At 36.8% G+C, this 27,766-nt stretch overlaps 1 pseudogene; it reads left to right on the top strand.

Moving 5' to 3' along the window:
- Positions 1-27,766, top strand: part of LOC121321115 — a 138,511-nt pseudogene that overhangs the window by 67,527 nt on the left and 43,218 nt on the right.

Genomic DNA, 27,766 nt, shown 5'->3' with positions numbered 1-27,766 from the left:
TCTCTTTTAGAAGCACCAACACAGATTACGTTCTTGACAGTAAGTTAATATATACAAGACACTTTTTTTTATTTCACGGAATATTAGATTTCATTAAAATATGATCAATTTGTTATAGTGGGGTCCCAATCGATAAATAATTTGATTCTTATTGTTACAAGCCTAGTAATTTTAATGTTGTTTTTTTTTTTTGTAGTAATTTTCAATAAATGTCATGACATTAGTATTAGACTACTAACATGAATTCATTCACATAAACATTCATAAATCTATTAATATATTTAAGAAAATGTCCCCACCCCCACTCAATACAGCCATATGGGAAAGTATGCATTCAATGGGAGTAGAAGAAAAATCAATCAAGTATAAACAGATTTATATTAAAGCATAGTTCCTGCCACATTCCACCTTGTTTTAAGAGATACTGTACCACACTCACATTTTATTAATTGCAGTGTTTACAGTTTTCTGCCGATTAGATATATTATTTAGATAAATTAGATAAATTATTTTAATTGTTCCAGTACCATTATCTAGGGCTATTTTGGACAGTTTTGACACATTTTTTTGTAGTATTTTTTTTATAAATAATTTTTTTGAACCAAGTTTGTGATATATTTACAGGTATACCTTGGGGTTATATAATACAGTTGAAACATTTTTGTAACACTTGTCTTAAAGACCCTTTTTTATTTAAAATTTGTCCAATGTTCCAGAGCTTTGGTGGAGTCTTTGGACACCCCTTCAAAACTGTGAATGAACCACTCTTTAAACCTTCCTCATTTCAACATTGGACACCTGAGAAAGTTTAAAAAAAAAGAAATAAACAAAATAGTGGAGTGGAGAAAATAAGAGAAATTTGGCCAAAAAATCAAAACAATTTTGCTGTGCAGGCAGAACTTTATTGAACTACTTTTTTTTGGCTTTTGCTTTCACTTCTCAAAAAGCTGTAGAGAATAAACATAAACTGAGTAATGTTAACCAGCAAACAAATATTTGGGACCACTTTTTATTTATTTGTTTTTTTTAAAGTTTCACTGAACATTCAGTCCATCAACAGGCCTTCTTCAAACTAGACAGCACCTCTTCACCTCTTAATCATAGTACCTTCGAGCACCAAGTTTTCTTTTATACGTTTGAACCATTTCTACCGTCTCTGCAATCTAATGCCCTTCAGCTATGAGGATTTCCTAGTCTGAAATTCTTATCGCGAGATTTAATGTTAACACCCTCACATGATCAGTGACAAGATGAAAATCACGTGCTATGCAGCAAAGCAGTATGCGGTACAGTAATGTTAGTACATATATTATCAAGGATAATAATAATTTTATATTATCCTTGATACATATGCAGAATTATTTCTGTCCAGAGTTACTCCAAAGAAGTCGCACTACTTGGAGATAACACTGGACAGGTCATTTTCTTGGCCATGGAAAGGGCTACAGATTAGAAACAATATGTCCCCAAATCAGTGATTTGTGCAGGTTCTGACAATACGGAGCAGATCTGCCTGCGAGCTTCAGGCTGGGCTGTACAGATGAAAGTTTGACCACGACGTTTGGATAGTCATTTTCACTCCTCAAACAAATCATATAAAGTAGGTAAACCCAAGAACAGAATAAAACTAAACTGCTCATTAGAAAGCTAAGAACCAGGGCTTTTAAAACAGTGTATAGTTAGTTTATATTTAAATAGTAAAACGTAGTGTTTTTTTGCAAAAGATAACTTTTTTTCATTTCTGTCCAATGTTCAACGGCGTCCAAGATATCCCCAGATTACGGTAAGTGCAAACTACAATCTAATGAATAGGTTATTTTACATAAAAGACAATTGTTCCAGGGATGCAATCCACTCTTTGGTGCTCCCCCCCCCCCCCCCCCCCCCCCCCCCCCCCCCTGGCTAAAGGCCCTCATTGTATGCTGTCAAGTCAGATATTACTTGGGCTCCTGGCAAATGGCCTAAATGCCCCTCAGCTCAGCAACAGACCTTTGTATCACTCAGTGGTGAGGCCTATGCTGCTACAGCCCTTATTAGAATATGGGGTTATCAGCTTTACCTGGCCAATTTAACAGGTTAAACTGTTGGACTAACTAGAAGCTGCTAGTTCATCAAGGAAGGAGTTAATCTGTGCTGAGCTTAGCTTCATTGCTAAGCACATGATGACATCAGTAGTACATACTGGGAATGCTGCAGACGGGACCTGTTGTGCCTTTGTCTCTAAAGCTATCCTCTTTGGCCCCTTTTCACTCAATGGCAGGCACTGACAGACACCTGGGTCCACATCATTGTGAGGAAAGGATATGCTTTGGAGTTCCAGCCTGGCCTGTCTTCCTTTTGCAGGAGTGGTGCACATCAAAATGCTGTACTTGAAATCCCAGGCCCAGGTTTTGGGAGACTAAATCAAAAAGCTTCTGCAGAAAGGAGCCATTTCTGTGGTGCCAGTGGATGAAGCCCAAGAGGGGTTTATTATGATTTGGGCTTTTTTTTTTTTTTTCCCTAGCTTTTTATTAATTGTATTTTTTGGTGCTTATTTTGAGCTATTTTCGGGTTTTATGTAAATCAGTTTTTTTCGGGGCTTTCATTTTTGATATACTGTATGAAATTAGTGTTTTCTGTTACTTTCCAAAATGCTTGAGTGTTTATTTTCTGTCAAAATATGTATAGTATCATAACTCGACAGTACTTGCACAGTTAAGTTGTACCTTCTTTCCTTTGCTGTCTTCCACACCGAAATCCCTATGGTTACGGGCACCTTCTTCTGGGAGTTTTTATGTGTAAGCATTTTTTTACTTTGACAATTCTGTTTTGACTCCTCTGTATCTTAACTGTAATACAGCTTTAAATCCTGCTAACAAACCTGATTGTAATCTTGTTTTAAATCTCGCAAGTGGAGTCTCCAATAGAAATGTAGGAATGTGCTGTCACTCAGTAGTTGGTGTGGGTTTAAATAATTCAGAACGAATCAATGACTGATACAAGTCAAGAAGGCAGTGTGTATGTATTCATTAGAATGAATAATGTATTCATTATTATTTTTGTAGAAAGTTTTATTTTTTAATAGGAAAAGGGTAAAGTCAACGTGAATTGATTTACCATTTCCACAGTTTTGCCAGTGTTTATTGGCTATCGCCGATTTTCATATATTTTTTTTTGAATTGGGTGTTTCATCTGGTTTTCAGTTGAAACCGAAAATCAGAAGCGCTAATTATGATCTTTAAGACCCATTTTAGATCTCAGGGTTCAAAATGTATTTCTGCAGAGACAGTGTAATAGGGGAGACCTGTGCTGGCTATCGGGTGCATGCATGATCCTGCAGGGGGTGGGTCAGAAGCCCCTCGGGCACTACGCCCATGCACGTAGTGCCCTCTAGCATTAAAAACATGCAATGCCCAGTTAAACAAATCACATATTGTACAAACCTCAATTGTCACTGTGGTTGGAACATGCTGTTATAATATAGTATTTTCGTGTAAGTATTGCGATTTAGTTTTTGATCAAGCTAGTAGTGCCCCAATAATCAGACTTTGATTGGCCAACAGAATCGGGTGATAATGTGTTTTGTGAAGAGAACGAATGTGCAGAGCATTACGCTGCACTTTCCATTGAATGAGCTGCACGCCCAGAGCGCTTCGTAACGTTAGCTAACATTCGGAGGAGCTGACTTTCAAAGACTTTTGGCTGTTTCAAAATGGCGGAGGTACAATACCAGTGTGGAGGCTGTGGTGTAATTTCCCGACATATTGGACTTTTTGACCAACATACGTGTGTGCATTCTTTTTTGTTAAAAAAAAAAAAAAAAAATATATATATATATATATATATATATATATATATATATATATATATATATATATATATATATATATATATATATATTATTTATATAATATAGCGTAATTATTTTACTGTTTTTCCTTTTAAACAAAGTGACTGTAGCATTGCATGCAGCATTCGAAACGCTCAGCTTGTTATTGTTTGTTCAGTCGGCCTTACATTAAGGAATACTTTCTTAACTGCATTAAACAGAAAAACAATGGACGAATAGTGCTGTGTTAAAGGTGAACTATATGTAATAGTTTTTCTGTTTCTGCGAGATAGGGCTTCACAGTAAGGGCTACACCAAAAACTTTAAACCCTTTTTTCGTGGCAGAAAAGGGACATTAGAGTAAGAGAACTTTACTAAAATTAGGTACTTTTGCAGCGTTACATTGCTATCGAACCAAGAGCACATTAAAAGATATATGTACTATAAGATTGAAATCCTATTGGAGAGAAAAAATAAACACACAGTCGTACTTGGTAAGACTTTGCAGAGGAAAAGAAAAAGCAGATGCATTAGCTTATAGAAATGCAGAAAGAAGGTTGCAAAACAAAGAAACTAACCTCTAAAGTCATTCTCAGATGGATTTAAAGAACTGTTGAAGAAATATTTTATTTGGGAAGTTTTTATTTATTTGATTTGCTGTATAACAATATTACTTGGTTGAGTAATTGTTAGAAAAAAGAAATTGTTCTATTTTTGGAAGTTTTATTTATTTTTCTGTACAATAACACTTACTTACAATAGAAACATCTTAATTGCAAGCGTAAACTGCACAGTCGCCACCTGTAAGTAAAACATGCAATAAAGAACAATCACAGTACTGAGAAACGATGCTCTCAACGTAGTTTTCAATTCGTACAGGACTCTTGCATGTGTTTGAATTCACTGCCGCTAAAGCCACGGTGTTGGCTGTCAATGCAAGTGCAATAGAGGCATTTAACAGCAGATTTTCTGCACAAACTGTCATTAATTCATCCAAAAATAGCACTAGTGCTGTATTTTTCGACACCTTGAAAGTTCTGTCTCTGTAACACACTGTTTAATAAGAACTAAATTATGTTACTTAGCACCACGGCAAGCGCTCTGCCTACTGAATGCAGCCTTGGTTCTCTAAATGGTAACAGTATCACTTACTCCTCCTCGTCGCTGACATGTCCCAGTCAGTGACTGGGGAAAAATGGGAAGAGCAGGTGCATCTTGCTGCCAGATATAGCATTTGCAAGTGTCGGGGTAGGCACCTGCTCAGGTAGGTCAAGCTTTGATATTGTGCTTCCTTGATAAGGTTACTACCATTCGTAAGTGATACTGATACCTTTTAGAGAACAATAAATAACCTAGTGTTCTGTAGCCTTTTAGCCCAACTAAGCAGACACCAAAACTCATTCAAAAGTAAAAGATACCCCTCAAACATTTATGAATGTCCATACCAAGTTTCAGCACAACTGTATGAGCGATTCTCAAAATATACTGCAATTAAAACAGACATACAGGGTTTTCCCCTGTATCCCTGTCACCGGGGAGAAGTGTACATAGAAATTTTACTGACACTAATGAGGTAGCAAAATTTATTTTAAAACCACCCTTAATAAAACATATTTACAAAGTTAAACAGCAGATGATCACGGGAGCAACACTGATTTTCACTGCTGCTCCTTCACATTGTTTAGTGGATGTTTTCCTTGTAAGTGTTGTTGCTAAGGTTTTAAGATTATTTTCCTACCTCTGCCATTTTTGCTGCTTCCCTTGTTGAATGCTACCTTGCCCATCTTAGTTATGGGTGGTATGGCATTTCCTGATTTTTGTAACTATTCTGCACCATTGAAGTTAATTTAATTGACATTTTTTGTAAGGAATTTCCTGACTTGTATGGCTTCAGGTTTATGCCATAACTATTTTTAAAATTAAGTTATGCTTTCAGCTCAGGGTTCTATGTCTATCTTGCCTGTAATTTATGTTCTCTCACCTCTCTTTACTTTCTTCTCTGTTTTCTTTTCTGGCACTTAATGAATTTATTCCAACCTCTGTTCCTCTTTACATCCTTCTTAAGGAAAAATCCACTTTGAAGGTAATTTCTTTTGGAAACAAATAAGAAAGCAACATGAATTAATAAGGAATTTGTAAAGCAAACCCATTTGTTTAAACTGTGAACCAAACACTTGATCTGGCGACTGTTTACTGTCATTTTATCAAAGACGGTTCAAGTGTTAGTTTATTTACTGATTTATCTATTATGAGCCTTGCAGATAATACAGTAGTACACATTGCACCAAGAAACCAATGTTGATAATGTTCACACCAAATAAATGTCCTTTTTGTGCTATCCCTAGGATTCCATTTTAAATATGGCTCTGAAATCTTCATGTATTGTTACCATTAAATAATTACAAACAGCTGATACAAGTATTCCACCATAATTTCAGATCAGATCGGTTATGTGTGTATTATTATTAATTTATTTTATTTTTTGAAAAAACAGCAAAATAAGTATTTAGTATTTATAAAATATGCATTTTAAAATACAACATGTGAGATACTCCTAAAAAGAATAATTATTATTCTCTTTGTTTTGTCTAATTTTAGATCACCAAAAAAAACCATTGTGGACACGGATATTGAATTTGACCATGCTCCCACTCACGGAGACACCAGTAAGAAACGCCTGATCGAGGACACTGAAGACTGGCATCCTCGGACAGGCACTTCCCAGTCACGCTCCTTCCGCATCCTGGCCCAGATGACAGGCACTGAACGTGGTACGTTAAATTCTTACAGGCTGGGAATATTAAAAAAAATAATGCTGACTCCCCAGATAAATGGAACATTGAACGTTGTACCGGTGTCCTGGGGAAAAAGTGGATTGTAGTAGATTGAGCCCAGAGAGTAAGTACGCATAGATCTCTGTACTGGTGCTATGTCTGGGGAATTCGATCGAGCTCAGGGAATAAATAGATAGGATATATTAACAAAAAATAAATACATCCACAAACTCAATTTAAAAGTATTTGACAGTATAACGATAGATAAGAGAATGCTGTAATATACATTAACAATAAATACATAATTTAAAATGAAGTTTGTAAGTGTAATTTGTATGTCTGTTTAACAAACTTTATTGCATCTCGAAGTTTTTGTCATGTTGAGTTCTTGTAGTCTTTTATTTTTAAAAGTATAAAGGCATAACAGAAAACTTTGCATCACACATATTTTACAGACAGAAAATAAATAAAACCAAGAAAGAGGTGTGCGAACACATTACCATACGATCTGGCAAATAAAATGATCAAACAGAAAATGCTGAGTACAGTTAACTTCCCCTTTAATCAAATAGCTGCTGCACCTTTCTTTCACCTTACTGCGCTTGCGTGATCTACTTTTTCCCCACGACACCGGTTTTGACTGTCCCCATTACAAAAACCCATTTTGATGTGTAATTTGAATAGAAATATCCCAAACAGTCAGCAGATGGGTAATATTTGGGGCACCTGTGGAATATCTAGCAAATTAAAAGCTTTTGTCTTTTCAAAGAGGATACCATCTATCCAGAAATGCCACTGGGCAGTTGTATATTTTTTTTAGTCACTGTATATTGAACTTTCTGCTTTATTGGATTACTGGGACTGGAATGTGTAGATGTGCACATTATCACAGATACTTCACATGTTACCTGCTGATTCAATTCAGTTTTGAGAGGTTGAAATTCCTGGGTAGCAACATGACATATGACATTTAAATCAACCCACAGTGATGGATTCTGATTGCTGAATAAATTGGATTCCAAAGCAGAATTCTATTACAGTGGTAATCACCTGCTATTTATTTTTTTAAAGGGGAGGAGGGTTTGTTTGTTCTAACTGCTTCTTAGAGGAAAAGTGTTCAGACTTAACTAGACACATAGTGGCTGAAGTATACCTTTACACCGAGCAGCTGTGTAGGTTATAACCATCAAGGCCCTTATCTCTGCCTGCTGTCCATTCTTTGTCACTGTAAATGAAGTATTATATCCAATTTACCAGTACAACCAAGTGTTTAAATAACTGTATCTCAGGAAGACTAGGTTCAAGAAAGTAAGACCTGCTGAAAGATCAGATGCTGCTCAACTGTGTACCTCCGTAAATGTTTTCTCAAATAAGAAAAGGGGAATTGTTTGGCATGTCTGTAGTATTTGAAGTAACTATTTGGATGCAGTAAGTTAAACTTAGGGCTGTGTTCGAAAGTTTGTTTGCTGGCCAGGAGTTCAAAGGTAGTTCTAAATTTCAAAGGTTAGTCAGGCGGCATTGACACACTGTGTTTCTTTTTTTCTTTTTTCATGCATATCACTTAAACAAAAGTTGTTGTATTAAAATCCACTAGCAAATCGTTATAGTGATTACCTAGAGTGGTTGTAGTGCTTCAGTAAAATATGTACTGAATACCTATTGTACAAGACAGGGTAAAAAGTGTTATGGTAGAATATGTTTAAAATGTACGAAATATACACTAATAATTTTAATTTTGAAAACTGAGCACCACCTGCCCCTCCCGCACCCAGGTATGTCACAAGCAGCATCAATTACATGTACATGAACAATGTGTTTATTTTTATTTAAATTATGAAACGTGATTACTATTCTATATAATGTATTTTTAAACTACATATGAAAGTTTTATTCCATTTATGTGGAATGTGGAAATGTGGAAAATAGGATTTTCAGTAAAATATAAACAGGTAGCTACAGTGGCTCTCAAAAGTATTAACCCCCCTTCGATTTGTCCACATTTTATTGTGTTACAATATGGAATCAAAATGGATTTAATTAGGAGTTTTTGCCACTGATCAACACAAAAAAGTCTAGAATGTCAAAGTGAAAAATAAAATCGTCCTCAAAAACTGAGTATCCGGGCGAGAAGAGCACTAGTCAGGAAGGCCATCAAGAAGTCTATGTGAAATTATGGAAATTAGTACCATTGAAGGTTCAAAGCTTCCTTTGGTAATATGTTTCGAACCTTCAAAGGTCAATATGTACCCTTAGATGTAGCCCTACTTAGGCCAGTGGTCACAAATCCAAATCTGACCACAGGCCACCCAGGCTCCCCACCAAGAGGTGCTCAATTTTATTTGTGTTAACTTTATGACTAGATTTCCAAACATAAGGTCTTCATGAGTTAAAATATGTGTGTGTGTGTGTGTGTGTGTGTGTGTGTGTGTGTGTGTGTGTGTGTGTATATATATATATATATATATATATATATATATATATATATATATATATATATATGACACACACACACGTACATATACATACAGTCAACCCTCTTTATACCCCCAGGTAAGGACCATGGCAAAAACAGGCAATAAGCGAGAGTGGCGTACAGTGAGGGTAAAAAAAAACACATAAAACCTATGTTCTATTTTTGCAATAAATGTACTAGTACTAGTTCTTAACACAACAGCAGGTATACTAGTGACATTTATCATCTGTGTGAAACATACATGGTTACTTTTGAGGAACAGTTTATACTTAATTATTTATTTATAAGTCAAACACTCAATTTCAAATCACCAAAACAATTCCATAAAAACAAAAAAGCATACAATTTTTTATTTGTTATTTTTTTTTACTGTATTGTCATTTGCACTTTACCTGTTTGTGGCATGACTGTAAGCCTGTTGAATGATGCCACCTGTTTATTTCACAAGCAATTTAAGCTCAAAAGCATTCTTTTTTAAGCAGTTAAAAAAAAAAAAAAGTTAAATATGTACAGGCACATGCAGTTTTTTAAAATGAAAAGTTAATTATATATGGACTGATGAGTCAAAATTTTAAATTTTAAACCAACCGCAGAGTATATGGAAGATGCAGAGAGGGTGAGCGTATGAGTTCTGCATGAGTGGTTCCCACTGTCAAGCATGGAGGAGGCAGTGACCTGGCCTGCCCAGTCTCCAGACCTCAATCAGAACTTGTATGGCATGAACTGGATAGAAGAGTCAAAGCAAAGCTACCCACAAGTGCCCTATATCTCTGGGAATTGCTGCAGAAGAGCTGGGAAGAAATTTTGGGTGATTTCCTGCTGAAATTTGTTAACCGAATGCCTTGTGTTTGTGAGGCTGTTATTAAGACAAAGGGTGGCTATTTTGAGGAATCCAAGATTTAGAGACAATTTTAAATATTATTGAACATTGCTTTGATACTCCTTATGGTTTTGTTTTGTATATTGTAACATGTGTTTTCATTTTCAAGTATTTACAGAAACGTAGAAGACGTAAAACATAGTGTACCCAGCAAGTGTACTCAAACTTCTGACTGGTACTGTGTGTGTATATGTATGTATGTATGTATGTATGTATGTATGTGTGTGTGTATATATATATATATATATATATATATATATATATATATATATATATATATATATATATATATATATATATATATAATGTTTTTTCTGTTTTTACAAAACTGGTGCTTTAGTTTAAGTCAGCCTTTGTTTGTACACAACTTGCACATAAACAAACATTTTACTTTTTATTAACATTTATTGTGGTTTATGAAAGTCACTTATTTTAGACTGCGTCAAGCCTTTTGTTTGTTAAACAAATTGACCCTTTCTATCAAGGTAAGACATTTGTTTTTATCCATTGCAATGTCTCCAATTGTCCTTCGATTAACAGAATATGCTTCACTTATGCGAGAAAACATTTGCAATGTCTTGGTGACTTGCTTTCTTATTTTCAGATGCATACATGCTGATTTTTCTCTCTTGCTCTAGTGTTAAATGTAATAATAATAATAATCTTTATTTTTATGTAGCACCTTTCATAGTGGACCACCATCACAAAGCGCTTTAGAAGATACAAGACTAAGGTGTGTGAACTATGCATCAACTGCAGAGTCACTTACAACAATATCTCATCCGAAAGACTGAGCACAGGGAGGTTAAGTGACTTACTCAGGGTCGCGAGGTGGCGATATAACGGTTACATATAGCCCTGTTTTTATATTGGTGACATTTGTTTCGAGAGAATAGCTGGTGGTGTGCAAGAGTGTCGTTATAAAGAGGGAGGGGGCGGTATAACGTGGGACAACTGTGTATATATATGTAGAGCTTGCGAGAACTAACTTTTTTTATAAAAATCCATTCAAATTTTTAAAGAAGATATTCACTAGTGAGAAAAGTGGCACACTAAAATCACCTAAGTTTGAGCTAGAGAGATATTTGGAGTTAACACATACAGATTCAAAAAGTCAGGAGCCTATGTCAGTTCCTTAAGATATCCCACCTATCAATCCACCCGAATACCAAATGGAGGACTGTGCACCAAGTGGAAAGAAGTAGAGCAAGCTGTGAAAAAAGCAAGAGCATCATCATCTCCAGGGCCTAATGGAGTTCCATACAGAGTGTACAAGAGTGCTTCTGGAGTTCTACGAATCCTGTGGAAATTGCTGAAAGTGGCGTGGGAAAAACAGGTTGTACCAAGAGCATGGCGCTGAACAGGTGGAGCCTTTATACCAAAAGAAAAGGATTCTACAAGCATCGGTCAGTTTCGTCCTATTTCCGTATTTAATGTAGAAGGCAAGATTTTCTTCAGCATTAATGCTCAGAGATTGTCAACCTACCTATTAAAGAACTGCTTCTTGACACCAGTACAAAAAGCAGGCATTCCCAGGATGCTTAGAACACATTAGCGTAATCTGGCAACAAATTCAATCAGCAAAAAAGGAGAGGAAGGAGCTCCATGTGACATTCCTGGATTTGGCTAATGCATATGGTTCAGTGCCGCATTAACTTCTTTGGGCAGCATTTGATTTTTTATCGTACCAATTACAATAACAAATTTAGTGAAAGCCTACTTTGAAGATTTGCAATTTAGTTTTTCAACTTCAGAATTCAGTACTACATGGCAATGCCTAGAAGTTGGAATAATAGCAGGATGTACCATTTCTCTACTGGCTTTTACCATGGCAATGGAAATAATTATTAGTGCATCAAAATGGGTAGTGGTAGGAGAGCACTTGGCTTCTGGAATACACTACCACCAATTTGAGCATACATGGATGACATGACAACAATGACTACAACAGTAGCCTGCACTAATCAGTTATTGGGCAAATTAACCAATAACATTGAATGGGCACGAATGCAATTCAAGCCCACTAAATCAAGGAGCATCTCTATAATTAAAGGTAAAGTAGCAGATAAAGGGTTCTACATTAATGGTCAGGCAATACCAACAGTGTCCGAGAAGCCAGTGAAAAGTCTAGGGAGATGGTACAACAGGGATCTAAAGGACACAGTTAGTGTGGGAGAAGTTAGACAACAAGCAGGGGAAGGGTTGAAGAGCACAGGCAGCAGCGCTTTCCCAGGCAAACTGAAACTCTGGTGCTTTGTTTGGTCTACTGCCAACACTGCTGTGGCCACTGACCGTGTACGGGGTTTCCTTGACAACAGTTGTGAAGCTGGAAGCTTTAATCAGTTCATACGTCAGGAAGTGATTGGGAGTTCCACGCTGCCTCAGCAGAGTGGGACTTTATGGTAAAGGAATACTTCAGCTACCAATCTCTGCTGTAACCGAGGAGTTTAAGTGTGCCAAAGTCCGACTGGAAATTACATTAGTAGATTCACGCGACAAATGCGTAAGGGAGGCAGCACCTGTGTTGAAAACTGGAAAAAAGCTGTGGAAGATGCTAAGGCTGCCCTTTGAATCGGAGATATTATGGGGCAAGTTCAACATGGAAAAGGAGGTTTTGGTCTCAGTTCAGCTCCTCCTACGTAGCATTAGGCAACCCCAGCTCAACGGAGAAAGCTGGTAGTCAATGAGGAGCAAAAGCAGGAGGAGAGGATCAGGTGTGTAAAGGCCATTTCCCAGGCCAAGCAGGGAGAATGGATGAGATGGGAGTGTGTGGAACAACGCAAGATCGGTTGGCAAGACCTATGGACAATGAAACAGAGCAGGATCGGTTTCCTCATCAGATCAGCATATGATGTTCTCCCATCACCATCTCCCATCAGAACCTAAACCTCTGGGTGGGTGAGGATCCCTCATGTCCTTTGTGTTCAATACCTGCAACCTTGAGGCAGATTTTGACCAGATGTATGGTGGGTCTTTTTAGCCAAGGATGGTTTACTTGGCGCCATGACCAGATGCTGCAATGTCTGGCCTTAACAGTGGAAGACAAGCGTAACCTGACCAATAAGTTGCCACCAGTTCCATCAAAGCATTACACACAAAAGACAACATTTCTCCATCCAGGAGAGCAACCACCAAGAAAAGGTGTTAAAACCAAGCCTTGCCCAGGACAACTGGAAGCTGCTAGAGACTGGAAGATGTTGGCAGATGTTGGTCAGTGGCTTATTTTCCAACTGAGATTGCCATCACTAACCTTCTCCATTGTCTTGTGGTCTGGATCAACATGTGTTGTTCATCTGGTATAGTTAACAGTGCCATGGGAAGATTCTGTGGATGAGGTGTATGAGAGAAAGGAACTTCGGTATGCTCAACTAGCTGCTGAAGTGGAAGAGCGAAGATGGAGAGTTCAAGTTTACCCAGTGGAGGTGGGTTGTTGGGGATTTGTGGCTCACTCTACAACCCGGTTTCTCAGAAACATTGGGTTCAGTGGCCAAGAGTTGTGTCGCACAGTGAAGAACTTATCTGAAGCAACAGAAAGTAGCAGCAACTGGCTGTGGTTGAGACGGAAAGATTCTGGATGGGGCATGATAGAAGCACGATAGAAAGAAAGCAACGCTGATGTACAGGTAAGTAAGCTGGGCTGAGCTAAGTGGGGGAAGGAGGGGGGTGATGCTGGGACACCAGAATCACTGTTGAGCCCTCTTGAGGTGTCGTGGGCTAGTCAACAAAACACAGAGGGTGGAAGGTGCCCACTTGAAGACCCCAGAGAGGTACCCTACATAACTCAATCCAGATGGCTGTGATGCTGATGTGCTTTGGAGACCGCACTGGGTTGATCCCCGGAGCCTGCATCACAGCCGTTGTGTGTGCTGATGCGCTGGGGAGGCAAAATGATCTGATCCCTGGAGCCAGCATTACACTTCAGCAATCATCACCAGACAGAAGGATATCTACATCATCAGATGGAAAACAACACAAATGGATGGAGATGCAGATGGATCACATTAGTTTACTGCAAAGCTACGTCTTAGTTGTTGCTTATCTTGGTGAGGGCCGAGTTCTAATCAGCATGAAGTTCAACAACTACTCTCATGTAATGGAAATCATATATAAATATGGACTGGCGAGGTGGGCTATAATGGAAAATTATTGACCCAAGGGAAGACTAATGTTTCCGATGGAATAGCCTTCTCGGGGGGGCATTTAATTTTCCACTGAGTTTGCAGTACTTATTTAACATGTGAATCGGTCAACAAAATAAGTGAGGCAAGGTTGGATAATGAATACGATTTTATATATTTTGTTTAAATATAGTTGATACAGCATACATAAATAAATATTGATTTGTATATTTTGTTTAAATATAGCTGATACAACTAAGTAAATACATTTAACTTTGAAAATAAAATAATAGGAAATAATTATTTGCACTTGCTTCTTTGAGTGGACATCCGATGTGAGGGAAATAAATAACAGAAAATGTTTCTTAAGTTCATACCACATAGTTAGCAAAGTTTTTCTCTGTCTCATTTGCTGTCTGCTGCATAATCCATTTTATGTCCTGCCTGTCATTTGTTTTCGACAATGAATTGTTTTGAGTTTCAGAAATTCAGAAAACAGTGACAGTGATGTTTTAACCACAATTTTACTGTTTGGAGCTTCTTTCTTTTGTAGTAAGTTTTGTAATTAATTTTCTGTTAACTCACAATTGCTATTGAGCAGTTTTTTCACATTTTGCCATTTTCTCATATTGAGTGAAGATGAAAGTTTTTCCTTTGAAAGGGGCAGGACTGACAGTGATGTGAACCAATCAGATGACAGATGGAGACTATTGCCCGGTGGTGTAAGGATGTTAGGGCAGTAGTTCAATCTATGTGTGCTCCTATGATGAGGTTTTAACCAATCACAGGCTAGACTTTCCAACCAGTGTTTCATATATACCCATCAGGAAATGGACATGGACACAACGGAGTGAAGAATGAAATTGACTACATTCTCAGGAACAAGAAGCACATCGTACAAGATATCTCAGTACTAAACAATTTTAACACAGGAAGTGACCACAGACTTGTAAGATGCAAAATATACGTAAACACAGCACTGGAGAGAACGGAACTCATGATGACGAAACCCAACACAATCAACTTAGAAATGCTCCAGAAGCAAAGCTTGTTGTTTTCAACTGGAACTGAAGAATAAATTCAGTGCCTTTCAAGGTCTGCAAAAAGATGAAGCTATCCAAGTAAAAAAAATCTGAGGAAGTGATGCAAATAATTGCAGAAATAGCAAAAAACATTGCTGGAACAGAGTACAAAATCCAGCCAGAAGATCACGCAAGAGACAAAAGACCTCATGAAGAAAAGAAAGTAAATGAAACAAACAGCAGCTCTGAAGTCAAAGATTGAATACTTTGAGCTCCTCAAGACAATAAGAAAGCACATTACTGAGGATACGCGGTTATTCAACTGTAGGTTGGTAGAGAAAGTTATTGAAAACAACCAAAGTATGAAGAAAGCAAAACAAAGACTGATCGTCGCGGGGGCAGATTTTAGCAAATAAGAGGACGGAACTGTCAAGAACTGCAAATTGATTTGGAAGAGAGTCGAAGACATTTACAGAAAATTATATCAAGATGAAAAGAGCAATTTAGCAGATGACGAAGACGAGACAGAAAAAACGCAAACCGAGGAAGAAGTTCCAGACGTTCTACTGGAAGAAGTGAAACATGCTATCAAACATATAAAGGCAGGAAAGGTTGTACACTGTTGCGTACTTTTACAGATTGTATTAAGCAAAAGAAAGTGCCAATCGACGGGATACTTTACATGAGAAAGGAGATAAAGAAGACCTCAAGCACTACACACCTATTAGCATACTCCCTATAATCTACAACATTTTTATCAAGATACTTACGAACAGACTTCAAGATAAATTTTACTTGGCACAATCAAATGAGCAAGCAGAATTCAGGAGTGGATCATCTTCAAGTTGTACGGCAAGTGATTCAAACCAGCAACGAGTACAAACTACCACTTCATTGCCTATGAAAAAGCCTTTGACTCTGTTTACACAAGATCTGTATTAAGCTCTCTGAGAAAACAAGGAATTTAGAAAATGTACAGAGACTTGATCAGCGTCATCTACAAGAATCCAACATCCACAGTAAGACTCCATAAAAACAGCGACAAAATCAAGATTAAAAAAAGGAGTTTGTCGCGGAGATACTATTTCCCCAAAGCTCTTCACGGCCACCCTAGAAGACATTTTCAAAACACTGGATTGGGAAAATAAGGGCTGACTATCAATGGTGCCTGCTTGAATCACCTACGATTTGCTGATGACATCCTCATATTTACAACGTGCCCAGAAGAATTACAAACAAGAATACAAGAACTACACAAGGCTAGCATCAAAGTGGGTTTGAAAATGAACCTGAAAAACACTTGTCATGTTCAATAAATATACCACTCCACAGGCAATTGAACTCAATGGGATCAAGCTTGAAGAAGTCAATAATTATATATAATTAGGACAGTTAGTTTCGCAATGGAGAACCAAATGTGCGAAATCAACAGAAGAGCAAAAATGGGCTGGGGTGCTGAGTGATTAAGCATAGTTCTTTCTGAAATAGAAACTACTCTTATGCCTTAAGAGGAAAGTCTTGACCAATGTGTGCTGCCAGTGCTAACTTACGGATGCGACACCTGGACCCTCAATGCAAAAATGACTCAAAAATTACAAACGACTGAACGGAGTATGAACATAAGAACATAAGAACATAAGAAAGTTTACAAATGAGAGGAGGCCATTCGTCCCATCTTGCTCGTTTGGTTGTTAGTAGCTTATTGATCCCAAAATCTCATCAAGCAGCTTCTTGAAGGATCCCAGGGTGTCAGCTTCAACAACATTACTGGGGAGTTGATTCCAGACCCTCACAATTCTCTGTGTAAAAAAGTGTCTCCTATTTTCTGTTCTGAATGCCCCTTTCTAAACTCCATTTGTGACCCCTGGTCCTTGTTTCTTTTTTCAGGCTGAAAAAGTCCCTTGGGTCGACACTGTCAATACCTTTTAGAATTTTGAATGCTTGAATTAGGTCGCCACGTAGTCTTCTTTGTTCAAGACTGAACAGATTCAATTCTTTTAGCCTGTCTGCATATGACATGCCTTTTAAACCCGGAATAATTCTGGTCGCTCTTCTTTGCACTCTTTCTAGAGCAGCAATATCTTTTTTATAGCGAGGTGACCAGAACTGCACACAATATTCAAGATGAGGTCTTACTAGTGCATTGTACAGTTTTAACATTACTTCCCTTGATTTAAATTCAACACTTTTCACAATGTATCCAAGCATCATGTTAGCCTTTTTTATAGCTTCCCCACATTGTCTAGATGAAGACATTTCTGAGTCAACAAAAACTCCTAGGTCTTTTTCATAGATTCCTTCTCCAATTTCAGTATCTCCCATATGATATTTATAATGTACATTTGTATTTCCTGCGTGCAGTACCTTACACTTTTCTCTATTAAATGTCATTTGCCATGTGTCTGCCCAGTTCTGAATCTTGTCTAGATCATTTTGAATGACCTTTGCTGCTGCAACAGCGTTTGCCACTCCTCCTACTTTTGTGTCGTCTGCAAATTTAACAAGTTTGCTTACTATACCAGAATCTAAATCATTAATGTAGATTAGGAATAGCAGAGGACCTAATACTGATCCCTGTGGTACACCGCTGGTTACCACACTCCATTCTGAGGTTTTTCCTCTAATCAGTACTTTCTGTTTTCTACATGTTAACCACTCCCTAATCCATGTACATGTGTTTCCTTGAATCCCAACTGCGTTCAGTTTGAGAATGAATCTTTTGTGTGGGACTTTGTCAAAAGCTTTCTGGAAATCTAAATAAACCATGTCATATGCTTTGCAATTATCCATTATCGATGTTGCATCCTCAAAAAAATCAAGCAAGTTAGTTAGACACGATCTCCCTTACCTAAAACCATGTTGACTGTCTCCCAGGACCCTGTTACCATATAGGTAATTTTCCATTTTGGATCTTATTATAGTTTCCATAAGTTTGCATATAATAGAAGTCAGGCTTACTGGTCTGTAGTTACCTGGTTCAGTTTTGTTTCCCTTTTTGTGGCTCGGTATTACGTTTGTAATTTTCCAGTCTGTCGGTACCACCTCTGTGTCAAGAGACTGCTGCATGATCTTGGTTAGTGGTTTGTAAATTACTTCTTTCATTTCTTTGAGTACTACTAAGAGGATCTCATCCGGCCCAGGGGATTTGTTTATTTTAAGAGCTCCTAGTCCCTTTAACACTTCTGCCTCAGTTATGCTAAAGTTATTTAAAACTGGATAGGAACTGGATGACATGTGGGGCATGTTGTCAGTATCTTCCTTTGTAAAAACTTGTGAAAAGTAATCATTTAATATATGGAAAGATGCATGCTGGGAATAACAAGAAGAGACAGGAAAAGGAAGGAATGGATAAGAATGCAAACATAAGAATGCAACGTTGTTATAAGCGAAAAAACTGAAATGGCAGTGGGCTGGACATGTAGCAAGAAAAAAACAAACATTGCTGGACCAAGGAGATACTAGACTAGAACCCAAGAGATATAAAGTGACCAAGAGGACGACCTCCAGGAAGATGGCAAGATGAAATTAGGAAACATGGTGGAGTAACATAGATGAGGGACACAGCAGACAGGCTTTTGTGGAAGAATCTTGGTTTTCACAGAGCACTTAAGTATACAATACTGCATTTCTTAACAAATAATAAGTAAAATAGTGGGAAAGTGTTCTAACATAACTGAACATACAATTAATTAAACAGTGCTTTTTATATATAGATAGATAGATAGATTTCCAAACACGTATTAACGTTGACTCAGCCAGGGGCAAAATTGCATAGAATCAAGAAGTGCAGTTATTTGTTGACTGGTGAAATACAATTCAAAGTTGTTATTGTATGCCCACTGTTTTTTCATTTCAAATATTTTCACAAAAAAACATAAACCTTGTAAAGCTACAATGTGTATGAAAAGCCACATGTGTAGGTGAAAAACACTAGAATAAAAGTTCCTACATTTAAAAAATATATAAACACGTGACATTTCCGATCCACTAAAATAAAGGGCTTTACCATCTCTGTAAGTAAGTGTTCACAGTGAAAAAACAACACAAAATAGCAAATTAACGCCAAAAGTAGCACTATAGCATTGAAATGTTCAATACCAAAAAAATGCGTCTTTAAAAAAAGAAAATCAAAAATATGGATTGTAGCGTAATAGGAAAGCGAAATCAGTCAGAGTGCAGAGTCTGTGTCTGAACCATTGAATTGCACAGAGCAACTACTTTATTTTTACATGGTTATTAAAAACCGGAAATTAATGGTCAAAATGTATTTCAGCATGCGCACACACTGCTCCCCCACTAGTGTGTTCTACTATTATAACAACATTGCATAAAAAAGGATATATATATATATATATATATATATATATATACACACACACACACACACACACAATACACAGGTTCACGGATGTATGAAATAAATCATACACACACACACATACAGTGCGAGAAGTGTACAACAAGCAATAAATAAATAAAAACTGTCAAAACTTTTCCAACATTAGTGAACAAAAAATAAATTAAACTTAATCTTAACTGAGACAAGTAGCTGTGGGGATGTACGCGCTAGTAAATCAATGCAATTTATAAAGCAACGGTCATGTCTACGTTTTTTTTTTTTGTTTTTTTCTTAAAGCTTTGAAAATGTGAGCTTGAAAAGCCTGTTTGTGACACTCAGAATTATTTTACAGCCATTTTGTTGTGCCTTTAAGCAACTAATGTACCATATAGCTGAAAATTTTGGCTTGCATTAAATTTGCAGATTTGCTACCTTGGTAGAATTCGACGGTTTTTGAATTGGCATTCATCACTAGCACGTTCACAAGTTTTGTATTTCTACTTTTAATTTCACAAACATGTTTTAATTTCACAAACATGTTTCCTTAATGAAATGTGTCTGCTAACAGTATCTTGTTTACAGTAACTAGTTATGTCATCTACAGTGTCACTGCAGCAACTTGGAGAACAACAAAGAAGGCCTTGTAAAAATGAGTTACAGTATTTATCGTTCTTATATGGCCCTTCCATTTTAAGATATCAGTAATTGGAAAGTATTACTAACTGCAGTACACTTTAACGGCAGGCATTTGCTAACTCTCAGTTTTAAAACCTTAGCTGTGGTTCATTAACATAACACAGTGCAATGATCACAGTATCATGTAGTAATTGTAGGACATCATTGCACGTGTGAAAACTTTAACAATAAAGCCGAAACTAAAACACTTTAAATTTAAAACTGCTTAATAGACTAGCAAGCACTGGCAAAATCAGCTTTTTTTATTATTTTTTTTTTTTTATACGGTGCAGAACTAATTTATTTTAACATATTGTTTAGGGACTTTGGATAGTAGTATCTACATGTATCAACAATAACAATTCAAAACAAATTTGCACCATTGTTACTGATTTTCAAAGTCTGGTTGGCTGCTACTTAATTAACCACGGTAGCAGGTGAAGTTTACACTGCCTCAGTTTCTGATTGCATCATAAAGATTTCCTGAACTCATTGATGGAAATGTCTCGTCTGCTTTTGATTTTTTTAGCAAATTGGCTTCATCACTCACTGCCATTCTCATATTTACTTTGACATCCGACACATTCTTTTCCTTGTCCAGCACGCGCTTCTTAACCAGTGCTGCATACCACCAGTCTGTCAGAGGGTGGGATCGCACACTGTATGCCACACTGATTGGTGGAAGTATTATTGGCAATCCAATCCAAACCGACAATAAAGCCAAAATAAATTCCACAACCAAAATGTCCCGTTATAAGGTAAGTCAAAGAAAATATTAATATTGAAGGTTGATGTTTCCTATGCGTTTCACTTAAAACTGGACATTAGGGCGTTCAGGTTTGTGAAATAAAGAAATAAATATTTTATAAATAAAACAGTTCTCCCAGGCTGCCAGTTCCCGACCCCTGGCTTAGGGTAATAGAGCACTCATTCCAGTTTTATAGTTGCGGTCAAGTAGTGTGGGAAAAAAAGGAATATTCACCTTTTTTTTTTGTGTGTGTTTAGGCAGAAAGGATGGTTCAGTGCACCTTGAATCTGTTCATTCATCTACTTCTTACTAATTCCAATGTTTTTTTTTTTTTTTTTTTTTTTTGATTTTTCAGTGCAAGAACAAGAAAGTGATTCTTCTAAGAAAAAGTAAGTAACTGTGGTTCAGGAATATGTTGATTTTGTTTTGCAGTGCATGTCTGGTTGCATTTGTTGTTAATGTTTTGATACATTTAGTGTTTATGATGCCCTGTATTTATCAGACACTGTTCAAGCCTCTGGTGACCTGTCTGTTTCTATGTTATTTTTTGAGAATATTGTGCCTTAATTTCATAATTTGTACCTTGTGATCTGTAGCTGACTGTACTTTCTTATAAAAGTACAACAGTGCACCTACTAGTCGCGTGTGTGCATGTTGGGGTTGCCAACATTCCGGCTTTAGACCGGACAGTCCTGTTTTTAAACTTGCTGTTTGGTGTTCTAGTACACTGAAAACCGGACACACACTGCCCGAAAGGTGACCACCGGCTGTGCCAGTGGTGCACATTTGTGACAGTCTGCTGTGCCTTTAATTATCAATTGCTGTTGCTAAACAGCAAAAGAGCTGGACAAATTCACGCCACCACAAGCGCCATAATTTCAGCTTTTGATAGGTACATAATTTAATATATGCTGCCATTTAAGTATTTTTAGCAAATCACTGTATAGATGTTGCTAGCAGCCAAATAGGGAAAGAGGCGGTGCCTGTGTTGTGTAGCAAGCCCGCTGGTTCTGTGATAGTCTGTCAACTTTATGTTCTTTAAAAAAAATAAAATAAAATAATAATAATCAAGGTCAGTTGCTAATATATATATAGCTAATATATATTTAATTAAATTTATAAAGATTTATTTGAATAAAACATCTCATGGCATAAGTGTATATCGCTGTCACAAAAGAAATCGTGTTTTGTGAGGTAGCTGCTTGTATGAATAGAACTAGTTACCACACAATTACTTTTTTTTTTTTTTTTTTTTTTTTTTTTTAACTACAATAAAGTCTACTTCATTTTGTAGAAAAATATATTGCTGGCTAAATTAAAAAGATATGATGCTAATGAAGAAAACTGTTAACTTCAGACTGTGTGTCTGTGTACACTTATCAGTGCCGCTGGAAATGTATAGGTTTGATGCAGACCCAGACACTGTCAGAGACCTCTAGTTAGTGATGCTTGTGGGATTACTTTTACAAGCATGCTACCACCTAACAGATGCAAAATAAATAAAACTTGGCTGTGCTAAAAAATGAACTGCTTCAAAGTAGCTGAGCCGAGTAACTGAGCAAAAATATAAAACAATAAGTCAGTAAAAAAAAGTGAGAATTCTGTACTTGGAAAAGTGGAGGGTTTTTTTTTTTGTTTGTTTTAGTATAGTATGTGAGGTTTTGAGTTAAACAAATAGAATCAACAAATAGATCATTGTGATAGATACATGTGTAGTTTTTTTTTTTTTTTGTTTTTGTTTGTTCTTAGAACTTTTAGTGTAATATTTATATAGTTATATTTGAAAAAATGCTGGGGGACCATAAAGGAAACAAAATAAAGAAAACATAAAGCATTTTGGATGAAAAAAGCCAATGAAATGGTTCTAAAATGCACCAGATTGCACCATTTTTCAACAAAATTGCCAGGTGGAGAACAAATGAAAAAATGTTATGTTGGCAACCTTAGTGCATGTGTAGTTTCTGTAGTAGACTTATAAGGAAATGGCCCTGTCATTTGCAATTAAATCATCTCCAGAAAGGATCCCTTGCTACTCGTGTGTTCCTGTGTAATTAATCACCTTCATGCCCTGTTTTTAAACAAATATGACAGATGCGCAGGTGACCCACAGCAGTTTGCAATAGGATATTGATAACTCTGGCTCATTTCACACCCAGTAGAAGCTAGATTTAACGTGGAGCTTCTGGAAATAAGAGGTCCTGTATTAAGGTATTGCCACGGCTCAGTCCCACATCATAGTGTAACTTGAAGCAAGTTGGCTTAAACTGCTAAATTGTTCCAAATGCTTCTAAAGACTGTGGGTTGATCAATTGATGTCAGAGCATAACTCCAAACTATGTGCAGTTTAGCTATGCCCTGACAATTCACGATTGTCTTTAAAATACAGTCTTTAAGTACACAGCGCTCCTTGCTTTTTTGTTTGATGCATTTTCTGCTGTCTTTTGCCACCTGGTGCAAAACAAATAAAGTGCAGCTGACTCAATGGTAGTGAAAAAAACAGGATTGCAAAGCTGCAACATTTTACGTTATGGCACTGCGAAAGTATGGTTACAGGAGACTAGATGGTTATGGATACCATTGTAAAAGATAATTATCTGCCATTGCTGTCACATGTTGTGTGTGCTTCACACTTAAAAGATTATATTAATCATAAAACAGGAAAACCACATACTCTCTGTAGAGCCTTTGTTTTTATTTATTTTGTCTTATCCTGTTTTTCGTGCCGGCTGAAGCACAATTTCTTTTTTTAATGGCTATACCTAGGGGTCTACCTAAATCGCGATTTCGCGGAAATCGTGAAATTGAGGGGTCACCGCGAAATTAATCTCTTTTAGGAGCCGATGCATACAAGCAAGTACCGAGAGAGAAAAAAAAGAAACCTGGTTTAAATGAACAGCGTCCTCTGTGCATTGCACTTAAGCAAAAAAAAAAAAAAAAAAAAAAAAAAACATCCACAAATAACATTTATCAAAAAAATTCTCCATAGCAGTTAACATTGTTGCTTATTATTCTGTGACCTGTACTGTGCAGTAGGGAGTGGGACAAAAGTTGGTGCTGCATTGTTTCGATTTAGGCTGCTAAAAATCTAGTTTTCCGCATTGGAGGTACAATAGAAATGGACGACAAAAAAAGCAAAGTATATTTTGGCTGATGATTGTGTCAAGATATTTCCCAAAGAAACTGTACATGCAGACTGCGGTAACTGTTTTGCATATCGTAATGTGTCTTTGGAGAAAATACTATCGATTGCTGTTTAGCATCAGAATCATACATTAAACAAGGCTACTACAGAGGCTGCTGAACAGAACAAAATAAACAGCTTTCAGAAACCAAACTGTCAGCCCCGACAAAAAGTATTCCTGTCTGCAAGTTAAATCAGTACTGAAACGATCTAGCACAGCCACCTCACTTCAACCTGCTGCTTACTTTTACGCAGTTGGAATTTTAGACCCAAATAGCCACGTTTTCTTTGTTTTGACTCGGTACTAGTAAAATAAATTATTGGATGGGACAAATAACACATCAACGAACATGCTGCATACATTGCCTTTATTAAAGGAAGCCAGATGCCCTTGGGTAAACAAGTTTTGGGACTTTTTCTTATCTATTTCCACATCTGTATAACTTGGCAAAGCTTTGCCTTAACTTCCAACCAATTCAGTGGATGCAGAACATGCAGTCTCAATGTATGGGCAAGTCAACTGCAGAGGGATGCTGCGTGCTTGCCTTTAACAAATGACAGCACTCTGTTTTAGTAAGGAAGCAAGCACCACTATTTTTAGGCGTTATAGTGTTCTGAAATACTGTCTACTTAGGTTTATTTAATGTTTAAGCAGGTCCGCCAAATTCTAATTTTATTCCGCAACATACCCGTGAAAAATAAATACATTTACCACAATTTAAGTAGACCTCTAGCTGTAACCTCTGTTGCTCTTTCTTTCTTTCTTTCTTTCTTGCTTTCTTGCTTTCTTTCAGAAAGCTGCTTTTGGTAAATCTCCTGAAGGCATTGTCTGAATGTGCTCCATAGCAACCAGCAATCAAACATATTCTAAAAACAAGATGTGAAGTACCTACATTATCAAAATTGTATTTTCATATTAGACATTACAGATCCCATTGGTAATGTTGAAAATCAGAAATAATATACAACAAAAATGTAAGAAAATAATCTACAACAAAAATATAAAGGAATAGTGAGACTGTTATGTGATCCGATTTTGAAATGGATGCTGAGTGTCAGGGTTTCTTTCCCAGGAGCCAATACTACTGTTTTTATTTCTCATTAAGTCTATCTAAAACAATAGCAACTTCAGTACAAGCACAGATCACTCCAACAGGCACCTTAGCTGCCTCACCCAGTGGAGTGATTACTCCAGCAGATGGCAGTAAACTCGTGATTTTCCTCCCGTCTCATCTATACAACCAGCATCCTCAGCTACAGGATAATCTTGTTCAATTGTATAACTCCTTCTTGATACAACAAGAATCACAAAAGCAAAACACTGTAGTTTCAGATTTTCTCTGTCTGTCAAAATGTATATAAACTATAATAATATAAAATCACAACATAATATGTAGGGATGCTGATTTTCCATTCTGGGGATGGCAAATTCCGTTTTTTCGAAATGACCAATTCCGTTTTTACCAAGTTATTGAGAATTAACAGTGTAATTTGAACATAAATAACATTTTTACCTAAAAAAAAAAAAAAATCTATTTAATTTTTTTTTTTATTTAAGTCCCTGAGATACTGTAGTTTTCAGGAAAAATCTTTCTTAAAGCAGTCCACTAGTAACAATGTACTGGTAGATCAGTCAGCAAATAAAGGTGTTTTGAAAAAACAGCTTATTGCTGGCATTACAATTTACAGACTAGTCAAACGAGGGGCATTAAGAGACTTCTTCTTTCGCTGTTTAGCACCCTCACAGGTCGAAAGGAAGATTTACAAACTGAACTCATTGTATTTATGTCACTATTACATAACTTAATGTTCATACATTAAACAAGACTTACACATTTTACCATATGAATAGTACTTTAATAATAGAACAGTGTGAGAATTTAACAGAGTATCATTACAAACATTTGAAGAAGAGTACAGAGCTTCTACTTCTGAGCTTCTAACAACTGTGCCCTCTGGATATGTTTCCAAAAGCTCCTTGTTTGGTTTCAAAATGGCTTTTCATATTGTATTCCTTAACTACTGACACACATTCACTGCACACTGAACACACTGGCTTTGGGTTCGGTACAGTTGGTAAAATAAATAGGTATTTATTGGTCCACTCATTGTTGAATCTACAATTTTTACCATTTTCTGTTCTTATTAGCTAGAGTAGAGAGAGCCATGTTATAGCAACACGAGTAAAAATGCTAAATCTGAAATAAAAGTTTTCACATCAACCACTGTGTAGCTTCTTTGTGTTGAGCAGGTGATTTAGTAACAGATTTCCGGTGATAACTGAATTAATGAATACATAAATTCAATTAAGTTTTTTTAATCAGGAGCTTGATGATAGGTACTTTTCACTTTTCTGTATATACAACTCCAAAATTATTCCACACAATAGAACTCTCACAAAACAGCTAGCTGCTTTTTTAAACAACTCGACTCACACAGCACACAGGCAGCGCTGCAACAGACAGACAATCCATCACGCCCACAAAACCACCTGTTTTCTTCTTATCTAATGATCCAAATAAACTACAAAAACGTTTTATACAAGTGTCATCACTGGGCTTCTGGGTAATGTAGTTTTCAAAGCAATCCATTATTTTTTTTATAGGACAATAACCGGTAAAAGTTTATTTATTTATTTTATTACCTTTTTTTTTTTTTTTTTTTTTTTTTTTTTTTTTTTTTTAAGGTGCAGTTGAAAAGCAGAATTCCATTCCAAAAATGCCAATTCCATTCCCAATGCCTAATTCTGCTATTCTGTCTGTGATTCCGCGATCGTGGAAAATCAGTAGCCCTAAATATGATTACACTTAAATGTCATACATCTTTTAGCAGCCATCAAAGCTAGATTTAAAAAATATATATTAATTGTTAGTTTAGAAACCTTACTCATCGTTCTCTCTATAACTTGCTGTTGACGTTTGCAGCATTCCCCTGTCGTGTAGAAAGATGCTTTCCTGGAGCTTACATCTTGGGCAAAGTGACGAATAGTGTTTTTTTTTTTTTTTTTTTTTAACAAATGTACACTGAACAAAAATATAAACGCAACATGCAACAATTTCAAAGATTTTACTGAGTTATAGTTCATATAAGGAAATCAGTCAATTGAAATAATTCATTAGGCCCTAATGTATGGATTTCACATGACTGGGAATACAGATATGCATCTGTTGGTCACAGATACCTTTAACAAAAAAAAAAAAAAAAAAAAAAAAAAAAGGTAGGGGCATGGATCAGAAAACCAGTCAGTATCTGGTGTGACCACCATTTGCTTCATGCAGCGCGACACATCTCCTTCGCATAGAGTTGATCAGGCTGTTGATTGTGGCCTGTGGAATGTTGTCCCACTCCTCTTCAATGGCTGCGCGAAGTTGCTGAATATTGGCGGGAACTGGAATATGCTGTCGTACACGTCGATCCAGACTATCCCAAACATGCTCAGTGGGTGACATGTCTGGTGAGTATGCAGGCCAAGGAAGAACTGGGACATTTTAGCTTCTAGGAATTGTGTACAGATCATTGCGACATGGGGCCGTGCATTATCATGCCGAAACATGAAGTGATGGCAGCAGATGAATGGCACGACAATGGGCCTCAGGATCTCGTCACTGTATCTCTGTGCATTCATATTACAATCGATAAAACGCAATTGTGTTCATTGTCCATAGCTTATGCCTGCCCATACCATAACCCCATCGCTACCATGAGGCACTCTGTTCACAACGTTGACATCAGCAAACCGCTCGCCCAC

The sequence above is a fragment of the Polyodon spathula genome, chromosome 1 (assembly GCF_017654505.1).
Source record: "Polyodon spathula isolate WHYD16114869_AA chromosome 1, ASM1765450v1, whole genome shotgun sequence".
Taxonomy (NCBI): Eukaryota; Metazoa; Chordata; class Actinopteri; order Acipenseriformes; family Polyodontidae; genus Polyodon; species Polyodon spathula.
This window is presented reverse-complemented; position numbering and strand designations above follow the sequence as displayed.